Here is a 19,147-nt window from a genome sequence, read left to right on the forward strand (position 1 = left end):
TTGCAGGAGAGGAAAAAAGATGTTTGTGACTGCCTTAAGGACAATTTGTTTAACAGTAGGAGTAATTGTAGGGAAGATGGAAAGAGTGAGTGGGGCTATTTACTCAGATGTTAGTGTAGGTGTGGGGCCCGGGCAGTGTGGGAACAGTGGGCTGCTTTTCTCGCTATCTCAGCCTGTTTGATGACCATCAAATTTCCCAGCTCGCTGATTTTGTTTTTTCTGGATGGCATGTTTGATTATTTATCAGAAGGGAAGGGAGGAGGTGAGGCAAACAAACATGTGACCAAGGTCTGTTTTGTTTTCCACTCTGAAAGCCATGCCCTTTACCAGATATACAGAAAATAATAAATGCATTGTTTTAGGATAAAAGGAAATTATACTTGTCCTCCCCCTTTTCCCTATAGACAAGTGAGTTAACCCTTCAGCCTCAGGAACCTTTTCTCTTTCTCTTTTTAAAATTTCCTTCTGGTACTTTGCCAGCCTTTGTAGTAAGAATAAATTTAGTGCAGTGGACGTGTGCAGTTTCTCAGGAGTAGTGGTCCAGTGCTTTGGAAGGCTTAGATGCCTGCACCATTCAGGGTCACCACATTGTGGTGTGTCATGGTTTGCTTTAATAGGAATCCCATCTCACTAATAAATGGCTGTTACAGTTTTGGTGAGTGCAAAGGTATTTATTTACTTACTTGTTTATCAGGTGATTGACTGTTTTATCTGGCACTAAGAATTGAACACAGGGGTTCACGTGTACTCTTCCTCTGAGCTATCATCACCAAGCTGTTTGGGGGGTTTTAAATCTCAACTCTGAGCAGCATAGCTAAAGACACATATCTGAGTGTCTGTGGCTACTAAAGAACAAACATAGTTTAATGGCAGCCAGTGTTTGGCTCCTCCCTAAAGGCTGTCACATGCTATGGGAAAAGAGGTCTACTTGGGCCTTTGTCTCCCTTAAAAGTTCCTTTCAGGGCAGGAAATAGTTGAGCATTTGTGTAGTAGGCATAAGGCTCTGGGTGAAATCCCTAGTATCACCAAATGATGTGCATATATATTGTAATATTATGCTATATAGTACTAGTCTCTGCAGTTACATAATATTTTTCCACAATCTTAAAGATTGTTACAGTCTTGCAAGTACTCCAGAGACCAAGGGAAAGTCCCAAGCCTAGATTCAGTGTAGATTTTAAAGCAAGCCATCTAAAATTAGCTGTTCGTTTCAAGTGGGGTTGGCATGGTTGCCTGTGGGCATTCTCTGGGTATAGATACACCTGCTGGCACCTTCTTTAGGAAAGCAGTCAGGGTTCCTAAGGAACACCCTCACTCAGACTCATCCTATATCAGGAATGTGCATGGTCCTAACCTGGTGACTGGCCCAGGCAGAGGCGGCCCTGTAAATCACAGCTGAAATCTGTGTGTTTGCCTATACTGTTGGGGAATGTGAACTGAAAATATGCACACAGAGGGATTCCCTCTCCATTGACTATATAAGGAAGAGTGCAGCCAAGTGCCGATACAGCATGGCTTCCACTTGGCTGGCCCTGCCTTGGGCTTGGGGATTGCGGGAACTTTGCTTTGAGGAGGGCAACAGTGGGAACCAGTAGCCTGTCTGCCTCCTCCCTTGTCATCTTGAGTCCTCCACAAAGCCCATTGGGTGGGATAATCATACTTTGTAGTTCTACCCAGCCTTTTGTCTATAGAAATCAAAGTGCCTGACTAATGTGAACGTGTTGATACTCAGAACACCCTTGGGACATCAGTAGGCTGAAAAGGTGATCCCACTTTTGAGGTGGGAAAAATGTCCTGTTGTTAAAATAGTTTCCAGTTCCCGGGTGTGTCTTTGTGAGTGCTTAGATTGGACCTGCCCAGGGGTGACTAGGAGAGTAGGAAAAGCTGCACACCCCCCACCCAGGCTATGTCTAACTACAGATCATCGCCTTATGAGCAAGTGTTCTGCCCTGGAAACTATAGCTAGTTTATGATATGATGGTGGCAGGCTATAAGGACAGGTCATGCTAAATAATCATCTATTTATGGTCAGAGTTGGGATATAATTTATTTTTTGTTATTTTTAATACTCTGCATGAGCTAAATATCCTGGGTTTTATTTTTGTTTCACTTCAATGAAGGATGGTATTGGAGACTTAACTTACAAAGAAATCAAGTTGGCGGATCTTTGGGTAGACACATGCCTGTTGGCTATGAGTCAGTTGCCAGTTGCTATGTGGTTTGGTTCTTTGTGGATGAAAGATCTGAAGCCTTTCTTTCACCCTGGATGTTCTGAGTGACCAAAGCCCTGGGCTGCAGTGACCTGCTTTCGGTGGCTCCCAAGAAAATAGTAAAAATTGCTCTAGTGGCCCTTGCTATTCTAAGCCTTAGATGACAAAAGTTTGCAGTGCACAGTGCTACTACTATTTAGGTTACTTTGGCTCCTAATAATGTTTGTTTGTTGGAACCCGGGTATACAAATTAGATCTGAAAAATCTTTACATTTTAGAAGTAACTTTCCGAGAACCTTCATGGTTCTAGTTCGGCTCAGGCACCTATCTTTTCAGCAAGCCATCAAATGTTGCCAACGTGGCTAGGCGCATGCCTTTTGTTCCAGCACTCAGGAGGCAGAGGCAGGCAGAGCTCTGTGAGTTCAAGGTCAGTCTGGTCTACAGAGCTAGTGCCAGGACTGCTAGGGCTGTTACACAGAGAAACCCTATCTCAGAAAACCAAAAAAACAAACAAAAAAAAACAAAAAACAGTTGGCAGTGTGTTAATGGCAGGTGCTAGTGCCCTGTTTGAGTTTTATCAGTTTTTTTTTTTTTTTTCCTAACTCAAGTCGCTTCTTTATCTGTCTTTACCTGTGTTAATTATGACATGGGCTCTGGGACTTATTCCTGTTCTTGCTGGCGAAGAAGCTAAGGCACAGGGAGGTTTAGTCATTTGACCAAACTATCGCCTCTGACAGGTAGTAAAGCAGGACCTCAGGTCCAGGCACAGTGATTTTCTGTCATTTAACCACCCTACTCTCTGCTTCTGCAGATATGCTAATGTGTTAGAAAACAAAGTTGCCTGACTTTAGACTTGTAATGATACTCTCAGGGTCAGTAATTCCCCCAAATTCCCAACGAATCATTATTTCTTCATGCTTGGAGACTCAAGTTCAACCATATGCTAAACTGTGGTTGCTGGGAGTTCCAGAGATCACTGCCACTGCCTAAGCTTAAGTGAGCACACAGCTATGCACCAGACAAGCATAGTCTGGTTTTTAATGTTCCTTCAGTGTTTATTTCAAGCAGGGTCTCATTGTGTAGCTCAAAACCAGGCCCTAGCCCTAACCCTAAACCTCTTGCCTTGGACTTCGGAGTACTGAGGATTTCAGGCATGTACTACCATGACAGATATTTTGCTTTGGTTTTGGTTTTAGGATTTTACTTTTATTTTTAAATTATGTGTATATGTGGGGGAGGGGCTTGTGCCTTGAATTCAGTGCATGAAGCCTGAGGAGCTGGAGTTAAGAGGTGGTCATAAACCATCAATATGGGTTCAGGGAATCAAACTTGTGTCTTCTGCAAGAAGAGTGTAAGTGCTTAACTGCTGAGCCATCTTGCTAGCCCTGCCTGGTTTGTCTTCATTTTTTTTTTCTTAAAAAAAAAAATGTCCCTTTTAAATTCATTCAACAATAGCTCCCCCAATCCAGTTTTCTCTTTCTGCCTTCCATATCTGCCTTAAGGATAGACTCATGTAAAAATATGTTCCCTGTGCAGTAACTTTTGAGCTGGAGGGAGGAATAACAGCTGTCCTGGCCTGTGTGAAACTCACTTTCCATCCTCAGTGGAGGGATGAAGGAAGTGAAGGAGGGATGGAGAAGGGACAAGTTGCATTTGAGTGTACTCTTTTTACATTTTTAAAAAGGTGTGTGTGTGTGTGTGTGTGTGTGTGTGTGTGTGTGTGTGTGTGTGTGTGTATACACGCAAGTGTGCGTGTGTTGTACATACCATTTAGTGTGGGTGTGTATAGAGGCCAGGGATTAATGTTAAGTATCATATTTGATCACTCTGCTTTTTGGAGACAGGGTCTCTCACTGAACCTGGAACTCATGCATTGTGTGTAGCAATTGGACCAAAGGCCTAAGGGATCTTCCTGTCTCCCTTTCCCTGCGCTAGGGTTACAGACATGTGTCACCTGTGTGCCCTTTTTATAGCTTCTGGAGTTCCAAGCTTAAGTCCTTATGTTTGCATGGAAAATACTTTTATTAGCCAAATCATCTCCTAAGCCTCCTCAATATACTCTTAAGTGTGCTTTGATTTGTCTTAAAGATTCTGCCATGCCAGCCAAGTATTTCCATCTCCACCTGAGTGGAAGAATGCCACATCCATGCTTTATGGGATACAGAGTACTCCTAGTGGTGCCATTCTTGCAGAAGGAATTGTCTCTAGCCATGTGACCTTGGCCACGGGACATGAAGCAGTTTAGAACCAAGGAAGACCCAGAATTGGCACTCAGGAAGTGGGAAATTGATGCCCTTAATACTTCATTAGATGTCCCCATCAGCACAGTCATCTCCCTCTGCTGCCACTCACCCTTTGCTGTTTACTAGCCACACAGATTCTTGTGTGCATTGTGCTAATAGTGTCCATTCATCACCTAACCAACCTCCACAGGGTACTGAGCTGAGGACTTTGCATGTGCATGTCAGATATCTTTACAGTTTCACCTTGTTCTGTGTCATCATCCGTTAACTGCCTATGGTGATACCTTGTGGAATGGTGAGAACAATGCAGTGATGAGTCTTTCCTGCTTGGTGCTTGTCTGGTGAAAACACTCAGCAACTGCGCAGTTGGGTGGGAGTGATTTTTGTTGTTGATGGAATAAGATCTGCAAAGTCCTGTCTGGCCTTGAAGTTGCTGTGCAGCCCGGGGTGACCTTGAGCTCCTGATCCTCCTGTGTTCACTCAGTTGCTTAGATTCCTGTCACATGTCACCATGCACAGTCTGCCTGGTGCTGAGGATCAGACTTAGGGCTTTGTGCCAGCTAGGCATGGACTCTACTGACTGAGCTACCTCCCAGCACTCTTGAAATCATCATCTTTATATCCTCAATGACCTCAGAGCAATTTGAAGAATGCAGCTGTTTAACAATGCCCAGCTCCCCCACTCTATTCATCATCTGTATGTGTCTACATATGTATATGCACATTTTTATGTATAATTATACTAGAGTGTGGGAATCTACAATGAATTCAAAACTAGGGCTAGGTCAGCATGGTGGCACATATCTTTAATCTCAACACTGGAGAGGCAGAGGCAAGCAGATCTCTGAGTTTGAAGCCCTTCTCTTCTATATAATAAATGGCAGACTAGGCAAATAAAAATAAAAATGAATGAATTGATTAAGAAGAAGATGAAGACTAAGTTGGGGTAAAGGCTTAGTATGCGAAGTACTTGCCAAACAAACATGAGGTCCCAAGCACAGGTCCCAAAACCCACGAGAAGGCCAATGCAGTAGCAAGCATCTGTAATTCGGAAGCTGTTATGTCGAGATGAAAGGCAAAGATAAGATAGTCTGCAAGTTCAAGGGCCAAATAACCTGGTATGTTTGGTAGAAAAACAGCAGGGAGTCCCAGTCTCAAGCTAGAAGATAAGTGTGACAAAGGAGCTTTCCCACTCACCTCCACATGTATGCTGTGTGACACATGGCCCCCAACTCACTCATATGAACAGAGGGAGACAGACAGACAGGGATGGACAGGGAACGTGTGTGTGTGTGTGTGTGTGTGTGTGTGTGTGGGTGGGTGGTGGGTGGGTGGGTGCGCGCGCGCGCGCGCACCCGCACACACTCAGGGAGGAAGGGAGAAAGAAAAGAAACAAAAAATAGGACTAGAAATCACTTGTCCTTGAAAGCCAGACCACGTGGTTTCAGAGAGGTACATGAAGGCATATGTCTAGGTGTAGGGACTGTTACTGAGTTTCAAGGAAATTGTAATTAAAAAAAAAAAAAGGAAAGAAAGAAAAGAAAATCTGTGGTCTTAGGTTGGAAAGACAGCATAAGTGGTAAGTAAAGTGCTTCTGAAAACTTAAGTTAATCCCTAGATCTTACATTTTAAAATGAGACAGGGTTTCTCTGTGTAGCTCTGGCTGTCCTGGAACTTGCTTTGTAGACCAGGTTGGCCTAGAACATCAACAGAGATCTGCTTGCCTCTGCACCCTGAGTGCTGGTATTAAAGGTATGTGCCATGGCAGTTGAAAACATTTTAAAAGCCAGGAGTGGAGGTGTGCACTTGTAAACCCAGTGTTTGGGAGGTGGAGACAGGTAGATTGCCTGGGGCTCCCTGGCCAGCTAACCTAGCCTATTTTGGTGAATTCCAGATCAGTGAGAGACTCTTGTCTCAAATAAAAGGTGAGAAGTAGTCCTTGAGAAATGACTTCTGAGGTTGGCCTCTGGCCTCAGCATGCACACACATACATGCACAGGCATACATATTCATGTACACACCATCTGTGATCTCTTTAGTCCTGCCTTAGGAAAGGAAGGTTGTTCATTTATTTTTAATTTAAATTCTTAAACTTAGCTAGGTGTGGCGGTGTATACCTTTAATCCTAACAATTGAGAAGCAGAGGCAGTTGATCTTTGTGAGTTTGAGACCAGCAGAGAGAGAGAGAGACAGAGACAGAGACAAAGAGAGACAGAGACAGAGAGAGAGAAATAAGTAAGTAAATGAATAAATAAGTAGATAAATGAGAATGTAAATAAGTAAATAAATATAGAATTTAAACTTTTCAAAATTGCATACTGTATTTAAACCATTCCCATTCATTTTTCTCTTCCTGTGCCCGACCCCTCCTTCTTGAATTTATGACCTCTTCTTCTTCTATGTATTGTTGTACATACTCATGCCCACAACCTACTGAATCTATTTAGTGTTGGTCTTATATATATATGCTTAATGATGACCACTTGGGATTGGCTAACCTATCAAGGGTTCATCGTACAAACCATTCTCCCTTTCTCAGCAGCCATTGATTGCCTGTAGCTCTTCCTCTCGGGGTAGAGCTTGCAAAATTTCTCCCATCCATGTTGGCATATGGGGCAGTGCTATCACTATGCAGGTCTTACTTAGGCAACCATGCTGTTGCGATTTCATGGGCATGACATCCCTGTCATGTCGAGAGGACACTCTCAAAGCACAACTTGGTTCCTGCCTCTTGGAATCTTTTCGCCCCACTCTTCTGAGATGTTCCCTGAGTCTTCCACGTAATGGTTGCATTGTTGATGTGCCACTGGGAGATAGGCATTATGAGATCAGTTGTTCTTCATATTCTGACCAGTTGTGGATCTGTATAATAGCCCCCATATCCTTCGAAAAGAAGCTTCTCTGATGAAGGATGCGGTCAGCACTCACCTAGCTCCTACAGTTACTTTTCAAAAAATCTCATTTTGGTTTAGTCAAGCCCCAGTGCTAGCAGCTTGTCCCAGATGGCTTGAAGAAGGCCTGGGGATCAAGGGATGGTAATGACTGCATCCCTGTCCCCAGAGCCGATGGATGGGACAAGGTAGCCAGAGAGGTAAGAACATAAGAGAGGAGAGCTGGGGATACCTGGGCTTGTGAGTTTTCATAGCAGGAGAATCTAGGCAGCTGCTGGAGTCAGAGCAGTATTGGACTCCTGGCTCTGAGAGTGTCATCAAACTCTGCTGCTTGATGGAACTGGCTTGCATTCAAGGAAAGGTGAAATGGAGATGGGTGTCTGGTGACCTTGGACACAGAGGCCTGCCACTCACACATTCTCACCCTTTTATCTGTGAGGAAAAAGGACTGAATTTTAAAAAGTTTTAAAGTGTGACACATAATGGACATTCCTTGTCTTGAACACAGAAGTAACCAAAGCCATTCCTGTGTCTGGGGCTCCCTATGACCTCACATGTATGTGCCAGGATGTCACCGCCATCTTTGGCTAATCAGCGACCTTGTTCGATTTGCGTATCTAGTTCTCTGGAAACAGTGTTTGTTTGTTTTTGTTTTTCTGCCCTGGCACTCAGTACATTTGTGACCTTGAGCAAGTCACATTCTTTGTTTTTCTACTTTGAATCAAGAATCAAAAAACTTCCCAATCTCCCTGAGTGTGGCAGAGAGCCGTAGATAAAACAGCAGGGAGAAGTGCTGAGCCCCACTCAGCAGCCCCAGTCAGCAGGCTGCTGTACTTCAGCTAAACTCCCTGTGTACATAGCCCTGGTGGCTGAAGTTCCTCTCCATTTCCTGGGGCCAGTTTTCTTGTTTGTGTCTGTGGTGCTGGCATTAGTACTCATGACCCTTTAGAGGCAAGCACTCAGTCACTGAGGTGCAGTCTCAGCCCCTAAAGTGTTACCGGATGGAATCACTGCTGTTTACTCCTTTCTCTCCTTCCTTCCTTCCTTCCTTCCTTCCTTCCTTCCTTCCTTCCTTCCTTCCTTCCTTCCTTCCCTCCCTCCCTCCCTCCATCCCTCCCTTTCTTTCTCCCTCCCTACCTCTCTCCCTTTTATTTTTCAGGGGTGGGGTGGGGTGGGTGAGACACGATTTTTCTGTGTAGCCCTGGCTCTTCTGGAACTCTCTGTAAACCAAGCTGGTCTGTAATGAACTATCCACCTGTCTCTGCCTCCTAAGTGCTAGGATTAAAGGTGTGTACCTATAGTGTCCAACTATGAGCCACCACTGCCCCAAATCACTGCTGTTTTCAGTACTGCTTTATGGAGGACAGGAGACAGGGTACAGAGTTATTTCTCCTTTTCTGCAAATGCTTTCTTTTCATCATCAGTCTTTGTTTGTTTGTTTTTGTTTTTGGAGACAGAGTTTCTCTGAAAAACAGTCCCAGCTATCATGGAACTAGCTCTGTAGACCAAGCTGGTCTCGAACTCACAGAGTTCCAATTGTCTCTGCCTCCCAAGTTAAAAGCATGTGCCATCACCGCCCGGCCTCATCATCAGTCTTGTTTGGGTTGCTCTTTTCTTCTCACTGTTGGTTATTTTATTTTCTTTTTTTCTTCTTTTTAAAATGATTTATTTTTATTTTATGTGCATTGGTATTTTGGCTGCATGTGTGTCTGTGTGAGGGTATTAGAAACAATTATAAGCTGCCATGTGGGTGCTGGGAGTTGAGCCTGGGTCCTCTGGAAGAGCAACCCATGTCCTGAACCTCTGAGCCATGTCTCCAGCCCTCCCTTTGTTTTCTATCTCTGCTAAAATATCACCTCTAAACTATTTTCATTTTTCTTCTTCCTCTTCCTCCTCTTCCTCTTCATTCAGGTTTTAGGCAAGAGAAAGCAGGCCTCTGGGAAGCAAGGTGCCTCTTAGGGTATCCTGAGTGTGTGTGATTCATATTACAAAAGAAAAGGATCTCTCTTTTTCCTTTCCCTACCTCACCACGTGTGTGTGTGTGTGTGTGTGTGTGTGTGTGTGTGTGTGTGTGTGTGTGTGTGTATGTGTGTATGTGTGTGTGTGTATGTGTGTGTGTACTCTGTGTTTCTAGTCAAATCATGGAAACCCACTATACTTTCAAGCACACTTTACCCAGACTCTTCAAGCTTCCACATTAACCAATCTGGATCTGAGGCCCAAATAGATGTGAATCTTTATTAGTCATAATGAATTGCTGGGACACAACCTCATAAAAAGCACTGGTGGAAAACAGGGGGTTAATATCAGGAGTTATAGATCCTTTGATTGATTTATCCTCACATTTGACCCCTGTATTTTCTGTCTTGAGCACTGAAGAAGACTTGGACCATTTATTCAGCCACTTTTTTTTTTTTTCAAAGCAAAATCTAGGAGGAAAACAGGGCTTGCTGCAGCATCCAAGCTCACATTTATTTACTTGCTTTATATGTATTTTTATCGTGTGTGTACGACTGGTGGACACATAAGGGTGTGAGCTGTTCCATGTGTAAGGTGACATCTTTCTTCTTTGCCTGTCCATGATCTTTCTTTTTTATTATTCATCTTATGTATTTATTGTTTTGTCTGTATATGTCTGTGTACCACATGCATGAGGTACAGTTGTGAGCCAACATGTACCCAGGTGCTGGGAATTGAACCTGGGTCCTCTGGAAGAGCAATCTGTGCTCTCACCCACTAAGCCATCTCTCTAGGCCCCATCTTATTTCTGGAGACAGGGGTGCTCTCTGAACCTGACGCTTGCTTGCTGTTTTGCCTAGGCTAGGTTGATTAGTAAACTCCAGGGATCCTCCTGTCTCCTGTGTCTGGATTACAGACTTGAGCCACTGTACTTCACTTTTGTGCTGATGCTTGTGATCTGGCCCCAGGTCCTCATGATTGCCCACCCAACCATCCATCCACCCATCATCTCTCTAGCCTTCCAGCTGACATTTTAGATGGTTCCTATAAGCTTGAATCCTGTATTTCACCCTAATGATCACATTGCCCGAAAGTCGTAACCCCCAGGCTGTGATCCTGTCTAACTCCCATGAGTTCAGCAGGCTGGGGCTTGGGTAGTGCTGAAGTGGAATCTCTCCAAAGACAACTCAGGTGCAGGAGCCTTGGCGTGGGTGACTCATAGTCTGGCACTGGCTCCAGTACAGAGCAGCCAGCTAGTGCTCCAACAAGGTGGTTATAGGTTCCTGTGTCCGTAGGAGGAGGAGGATGGGCTGGCATGTTCCTTCTTTCTTGCTGTCTTTCTTAAGAGACTTCAAACAGGCTTCCTGGATGTTTATGGCCATTAAACTTATTTCATTCAATTTTGCAAGAAGATCATAGATTGACCTTTTTTTTTTTTTAAGTCTCATGAAAATTCTTATTCTTTGGCGGGAAGTATCCTCTGTGTGTCTTCCAAATAAAAAAGCATTAGTCATAATGGCTAGTAAATACAGGGTATGCTGACCCCTGCTGCTCCCTATGGTCTCCATTAGGGGTGTGGCTTGTAGCAAGCAGTTCCCATGTCTGGGCCTCTGATCTTTCCCCAGGTGCCTGCAGTTGAGGCTGCAGTGGCACTTGAGTTCCCAGCATCAATGCTGGCACATTGCTCTGGAGACACCATAGGACAAGGCTGTTTCCCATCTTTTCCCTTTATTCAAAATAAAATAAAATATGGCACACATATCACAGGCCATCTTCCATTCTAATAACGTTCAGTCTAATAAGTGGCTAACACAGAACAGTGCTCTCCGCCCATTCTGATCCTGTGTTTGGAAAATTTGTTAAATTCTGAAGTGAGTGAGGGGCAAAAAAAAAAAAAAGTGAAGGATGTACTCAGTAATTGTCACCGCAATACCAACTACTCTGTGTAGCTAAATCAATATGGAATCAAGTCAGTACAGATATGTGTGGCCCAGCATGGAAAGGTGTGGTATAGAAGTGCTAGCTAGGATGGGAAGAAAGAGTGGTTTGGGTACTTGGGGATGCCTCCTCATGGCCTCTCATCTCTCTACCCATTTGACTGATAAACCATCTGCCTCTATATGTAGGATACTTTTTAACTTTCTGGGTGCTGCCCTGCCCTCTACTTTTTTTTTGAGACAGGACAGGATCTCACTGTGTTACCCTAGCAGCCCTGGGAACTCACAGAGATCTGCTTGTCTCTGCCTCCCCACGACTGGGATTAAATGTGTGTTTTACCCTCCCCAGCCAGCCCCCTTTTTTTTCTTTATAATCCCGAAAGTGTTAGGATGCTGCTGAGATGCAGCTATGTCCTAATTTTTTTCATCATGTCCATCTTCATACTGTCCCTTCACCTCCTTTGCAAAGACTGTGGGCCGTTGTAGGAAACGCATGCAGGGTGCCCCATCTAATGATCTACTCTTAAGGCATGTGCTGAAATCTTAGGATACTTGCTCCAACTGTCAGGACCGAGGAATGGGATGCTGAGAGAATCTTGGGCCTCCGGATTAACAGTGTTCCAGTTAATCTTAGGCTATACTCTGCTCCAGCCGCTTCTGAGATTTGAGTCTGCTGGATTCACAACAAATGGCTGTCTGGAGTCCATACCCCTGATTGAGAATAATAGAGCAGACCCAAACAGTGTCAGGCTGGTTTACGGGGATTGTGAGGGACTAGCACATGGCTGTTACCCACCCAGACTTGTGTCGAGAGCATTTTGTTTTGTGTGTGACATCAGTAACAGGGCCTCATGGTTTGTTGAGGAACTTTCTTGTTCTGTATGTCTAATACTTATACAGCCACCTGCATTGTCAACTTTCCTTGATCATCTAATATTTTCCAGTCACTAGAACTCTGGTGTGAGATCAGCTTGCTTTCCCACCGTTCAGTGATAATCAAAGGCTATGTTTGAAATACATCCTCAAATGTTTTTAAAGATCCAGGATGGAGGGGGTAGATGGGATTCAGTCAGTGCAGTGTTTCCCTGGGAACATAAGGACCCAAGTTCTGTTCCCCAGTGCTTACCTAAAAGCTAGGCAAAGTGTTGGTGCTTGCTGTGCAGACGGAGACAGGCAGATCCCCCAGGTTCAGTGAGAAACCATGTCTTAGAAATCAAGTAGAGCCAGGCAGTGGTGATGCACGCCTTTAATTCCAGCAGAGGCAGAGGCAGGTGGATCTCTGAGTTCGAGGCTAGTCTGATCTACAGAGTGAGTTGCAAGACAGCCAAGGCTATACAAAGAAATCCTGTCTTGAATGCCCCCCCCCCAAAAAAGCCAAACACAAAAATAAAGTGGAGGGTGATTGAGGACACTTTATGTAAACCCATGGCTTACACACACACACACACACACACACAACACACCACACACACACACACACACACACACACACACACTGGTTTGGAGAATTTGCTGCTTCAGAACGCCGTTGACTCTGTAGACCCTGCAAGCCATTGTGGTTTCTTTGTGTTCCCTCCAGAGGAAGGATCCAGGGGAGATGGAGAGATGGGTTTCCCACAGGCTGTCTGCACAGCAATGGCCAACTGATGAGTGCTAATCTTTAAGGTGGTTCTTGCTGACTATGCCTAAAACCAGGAGGAGACTGGGGCAGGTGGGAAAGGCTTGTTAGTGGGAACTATGAATGAAGAGAGGGCCAGAGAGTGGTGTGGAATTGTAAGCAAGATGTCTTTCCTTCCAAATTTCTCATGCTTTTTTTTAATGTGTGTGATTGTTTGTCTACAAATATGTATATGTCACTTGTGTGCCCGGTGCCCATAAAAGTCAGAACAAGACATCAAATTCCCTGGAGTTGAAGTCACAAATGATTACAAACCACTATGTGGGTGCTGGGGTTCAAATCTAATTCCCCTGGAAGAGCAGCCAGTGTTCTTAATCACTGAGCCATCCCCCCCCTGGGTTTGCAGTGACTGTTTATTAGCCCGTGAAATGATCTGAGAGCCACGTTTTGTCCTGAGGGGCACGGAGAATCCAGAAGAGAAATTAGAGGAAAGGGGGGCTACTTTTAAAGCTACAAAAGGTAAAACTCAGTGTAGACAGTGGATGGCCAGTGTCACACCCTGGCCAGTCAGGTGCATACCTTTGGTGGGTTTTGTTTTTTATTTGTTTTTTGAGGTCTTAATATATTGAACCCAGGGCCTCATACATGCTAGACAAATACTCTATAAATGCACTGGGTGCCCCCCACTCCCCGTTAAGATAGACTCTCACTGTGATAGCCCTGGCTATCCTAGAACACCCTATTTTGTAATCCTTACCTTTAACAGGTTTTCACTAAGTAGCCCAGGCTGGCCTTGAATGTGTAATCCTTCTGCCTTAATCCTCATCATAGCTTGGATTACAAACCAGGTCCCACACCACCAAGAGGCTGTAATTTACCTGATGGAAACCCCACAGACTCAGGAGTTAATATCAAGTTTATGATGATTTCAGCTTTGGAGGCAGTTCCTTTTGAAAAAACATGTAGGTGCTTTTGAGCTTCAAGAACAGCTAATTCACCATCCGGCTTGCCTATTGGCCAAACTTAAATGATCTGGGAGACTAACCGATTGTTAAAGGATAGACTCACAGAAAAATTTTCCTCAAGCACAACAAACAGAACAAAACTTAAAAGAAGCACAAACAAACAGAGAGCAGAGCCGATAGGGTTGCCAGCTCCCCTCCCACTGAAGAAAGGGCTGTAGGGGAAGTTACTGTTGAAATTTAAACCCAGCATCATGCTCACGTGCTGCAAACAGATTCTTCTTTTGACTTTCCCTACTCATTTAAATGAGCAAAATTTCTGCCTGTCTTATGAACTCAGCAGGGCAGATGATGGAGCACATTTGGCCTCCAGTCTATATTGTGTGGGCCCATGACCCAAAACTTTCCAAGTCCTTTTTGTTTCTGAGGACTTCCACATGTCAGTCTCCTCCAAGACCACTAAGAGTGTTCTGTAAAATCTCTTCTAAAGGTTTCTTCCTTCCAGCTTGCTTTATGTATGTGTGTGCTTGCAAGAACTATGTTGTACGTAAACATGTTAGTATTTCGTTAGAAGTGCTAAACATGTTTCTGAGTACTGGCTACCTTGATAAACATGCTAAACATAGGACTACCTAGCCCCTCCTCTAAGCACCTGCTATGAACCTGAGACGAAAATAGCTCCAATGTGGTAAACATGCCTAAGTAAAACATCATTTGTAAGAAGCAGATGGCACTCACTTACTTAAAAAGTGAAGGCATTGTTGAGAAGGGAACCATCTTGAATCCACAGACCGAAGACATATTGCAAATGCCCAGGTTCCAGGTTACTATGGAAATATACCCTGGCAAAGTAGCAACCTATCCCATAGTTTAGTTTGCAGGCTCTGTGTAGACACTCAGAGATGGCCATGGACCTTGGCATCTCTGATCCCTTTTGCAGATAGGGCCTTAGAGGAGTCAAAGCCAAGCGCCAGCTGGGCAGGCAGTCTAGGTTAAGGTTCTGCACATGTGTACTCCTGTTTCTCTAAGTTCACAGGGATGTGTCTAAGCGCTGCAGCCTTTATCAGCTGCTTCTGCTGGGTGACACCCTCCTACTGAGCCTTTGTTGTAACCTGATCTCAGTGCTCAAACACAGCACAGCATCATCCTTGCCAGGCGATTGTCACATCTTTTATAAAGGAAGTGTGATTCAACCCAGCCGGGAAGAGCCACCAAGAGTAAAAGGTCTCTAGAGATGGGATTGGGCCATTTAAGTTATTTACATTAGCGCTTGGCCTGGAACATGAGCCAGAGGCACTGTGTACTGGAAAAGAGAAGCGCTTTGATTTATCCATGGCCTTGTACATGGATGCTCACACCTCTTCCTTCTCTTCCTCCTCTTCCTCCTCTTCCTCCTTCTCTCACACGTACACAAACACTTATCCACATACTTAGTCTGTTTCCAGCCAGTCTAGTTTTATCTTTTAACAGCACATGAAAATTTTTTCTCCACTTTTCCTTGAGACATTGCTAGGAAAGTAAGGTCTGTTCTTTCTCATTTCTCTGTGGTACTAGCACAGAGATCATCTCCTGGGATAAAGTACTGGAACTTGAGTTAAAGGGTATCAATGTGTGTCGTCGATACATCATGGGTCACAAAGGCTGTTGAGGACTCATATTTGGAAAGTATCATGAACACAAGTCTGTGGGGCGGTCTTTCCAAATCTTCCTCAGATCAGATCCACCATGAACATAGAAGCTGAGGAAGACCTTGAACTCCTAATCCCCCTCTGTGGAGGTATGAAAGAAAATAGTGCCCAAAGGGAATGGCACTGTTAGGATGTGGGGCATTATGAAGAAGGTATGCCCTTGTTGGAGTAGATGTGGCCTTGATGGAGGAAGTGTGGCACTGTGAAGTATCATATATGCTCAAGGCATGCCCAGTGAGACAGTTCACTTCCTGTTGCCTGCCAGTCAGGATGTTGAACTCTGAGCTCCAGCACCATGTCTGCCTGCCTGCTGCCATGTCCCACCATGATGATAATGGACTAATCCTCTGAAAGTGTAATGCTTTACCTTAGAAGAGTTGCTGTGGTCATAGTGTCTCTTCACATCAAAAGAAACCCTCACGAAGACACCCTGTCTCCACCTCCTCAGTCCTGGGATTACAAGTGTGTACTGTCATACCTAGGGGAATCCAAAGTCTTAAGCATTAAAGCTTTGTGGTCCCTTCTGTGGTTGACGACTCTAGATGGCAGAAGTTTAGATAACATGGAATTTGTAAAAACACCCATAAGAGGTGTGTGGTGTCAAAGCGTATTACACATTTATGTCAATTAGGTTTTTAAATTCTTGTTGAGACCCATGCTGGTTTTCAGTTTATTTTTTGAGAGTGATATTTTTTCCCACCTTTGCTAGCATATTCATAAGGCAATAGAATTAACATGGAATATTTGTAACAGTTTCAAATGATTTATTCTGTGCACTAGTGTTCTCTCCATCCAAAATACTTGAAATTCCTCTCCTTGTTTTCGTTCACTTACAGAATGAACCCCTAAAGCCATTTTGTATGGCTCCATCTTGTTCCATTCTGTCTTCGTTAGGTTAAATGGCATTCCTTTGTAGACACACACGCTCCTACAACTCTTCTCTGTGTTTCTGTCTTCCCTCCTTTTCCATAGTGAGGCTCCATATGAAATGTGTGGGGAGTCTGGGGTTCATCATATGAGCAGGGAAGTTCACATACCCTATATTGTGTTTGAAAAAGACAGGGTTGGCAGCATGGCTCAGTGGGTAAAATGTCCTTGTTACACAGGCCTGAGGACTTGAATTCAATCCCTGGAACACACATAAAGGTGAGGGGAAGAAATGAGGTCACAAAATGTTTTCTGACCTCCACAGGTGGATATGTACACCTGTCATACAGTAATAATAATAATAATAATTAAAAGACACCAGCTATTTAAATCATTTTTCCTGCTTAAAACTGTCAAAGTAAGCCTGAGGATTCTTACGGTGTACTCTGAATACAATAGGACTACATGGAGCCTGTTCAGCCAACACTGGTTGCAGAGGACACTTTGGCTTGCTCTTTCCGCTGTCTTCTGACATACATGTATGTGTTCATGAGAATCATTATGTGTGTATGAATGCTTTCTCATAGAGACATGTAATACCTCCCCTTTGACTGAGTTTAGGGTAGCCTGTATTGGTTCTAGAGAGTCAGTTGTTTAAAAGTCACAAGTGTAGTCTTCAAGTATTTTGTGAATCCAGGGAAATGATGCAGTTGCCGTTTTCTCTGCAGTATCTTGCACTATCTGCTGTGGTCCCACTCTCTGCTTCCACCTCACGGCTTCGGCCTCCTTTGGGGATTTACCCAGGGAAGCCTTATGGGAAGGCTTTGGGGTAGAATAGTTTTCTGTCCTGCATGAAAATCCTGGGAGCTTTATGTGAGACAGCTAAGGGAATGTGGATAGTAGGGGAGGCATTTGCTCCTGCAGGCACCTTGCACAGGGGACTATTTTTCTTATATGATATAAATGAAATCTTCACTCTGCCCACTTTTCCGCCTACACATGTACTGAACGTCTCCAAGGAGACAAGGAAACCCAGAGTCCAGCGATGGTGAATCCTCCTCCAAGACAGCAGGCAACTCTCCCGGGCATCTTACCTTCCAGCTGCCCCTCTCAGACAGCTTCTCTTTCAAGCAGGCAAATGTGTCTCTCCTTTCTAGGCAAAAGAACCTGGGCACTTCCTATGCCGGGCTCGTGGGGGTGAGTTCAGCAGAAGGTGACCAGCCTGGGAGAAGAGGGTGGATGTCTTCAGGTGGTGGCATAGGCAGGGTTCATTACTGAAGACAAGCCCTTTCCTGTGTCTCGTGCCATTTAGTGCTTCTGTTTGTTTGTGTGCCTCTGTGCCTCTTGGCCACAGAGGCGCTACTCGGTCATAGGAAGTGTCCTAAGCATTCTTGTTATGATATTACCTTAGGAGCTCTGTTGAGTGAGCTTGTCTAAGCAGAAAGTCTACCTTTGCACACCCATCTTTTATAGATGACTGCTCAAGTGCAGGAATCCTTCCAGTCATTCTCATTTTCCCGTTTTCACGAGTAGAGTATATGGAAGCCCTAGCCTTCTGACCCAGCCTGCCCTCAGCATTGTCGCTGGGTTCTCATACCTGTACACATCACTATCCAAGTCACCTGGCAATTCTTCTCCGAGGAAGCCAGTACCATATCAGTCCTTTATGGTTACTTTCCAAGCCCACATTATCAGATTTTGTTTGAAGCATTGATCGTATCTCTGTGTGCCTGTTCCTTGAGGCACAAATAATATATATATGGACTAAAAAGATCTTTCAGTGGTTAAGAGCACTGTCTGCTGTTCAGGGAACCCTAAGTTCAGTTCCCAGTACCTAACTGGTACAGCTCACAGTCTCCTATAACTCAGGCTGCAAGTCATCTGACACCCTCTCTGGCCTCCAGATGCCTTTTCATACATGACATACCTGCATGCACACACACACACACACACACACACACACACACACACACACACACACACACACACCATTTTAAATAAAATCTTTAGAGATTATTTTATATGATATTCAGTGATTTTCCTTTTGTGTAACTACATCATTTTCTGAACATCCTTTCTGACTCTCCATGTGTATATTCTGGTTCTCATTTGAGTAGACCCAAGCAATCTGACTTTTCATGTGATTTTTTTGGTGTAGTACCTGTATACCTCAGTGTCCTATGGCTGGTCCTGCTCTCATTTTCACAAAGGCGTGGTGGCCTGCTATTACGAATATCTTCATACTGACCATGTTTCTTTTCTTCTTCTTCTTCTTCTTCTTCTTCTTCTTCTTCTTCTTCTTCTTCTTCTTCTTCTTCTTCTTCTTCTTCTTTTTCAAGACAGGGTTTCTCTGTGTAGCTTTGGAGCCTGTTCTGGCGCTCGCTCTGGAGACCAGGCTGGCCTCGAACTCACAGACACCCGCCTGCCTCTGCCTCTGAGTGCTGGGATTAAAGACGTGCGCCACCAACGCCTGGCCCTTGTTTCTAATACTTCTTTTTTCGTTTGAACAACAACAACAAGGGCTAGCCAGTCATATGTTCAGCCTTTGGAGGTCTCCCCTATGTTTCTCTTCTCTTGTTGCCAATCCACACTTTAGTAACTGCTACCTTGAAAGAAAACCATCCCATTTTAAAATCTTGATAGAGTCATTTAACCTAACTAGCTTGGTTTTTAGGTCCATAGTGAGATGTTTAAGATGAGCTTTCCATTTATGTTATCTCTGTTGGTCTACACAGGGCAGCTCAGGCTGTACTGAACAGCCTCTGAGAATGA

At 44.3% G+C, this 19,147-nt stretch overlaps 1 protein-coding gene across 10 annotated transcripts in view; it reads left to right on the forward strand.

The window, feature by feature from the left end:
- The window catches only part of Foxp1 (forkhead box P1), a 603,661-nt gene that overhangs the window by 432,364 nt on the left and 152,150 nt on the right, over positions 1-19,147 (forward strand). The gene's annotated exons all lie outside the window — the stretch shown is intronic.

This window comes from Cricetulus griseus, chromosome 8 (genome assembly GCF_003668045.3).
Source record: "Cricetulus griseus strain 17A/GY chromosome 8, alternate assembly CriGri-PICRH-1.0, whole genome shotgun sequence".
NCBI lineage: Eukaryota > Metazoa > Chordata > Mammalia > Rodentia > Cricetidae > Cricetulus > Cricetulus griseus.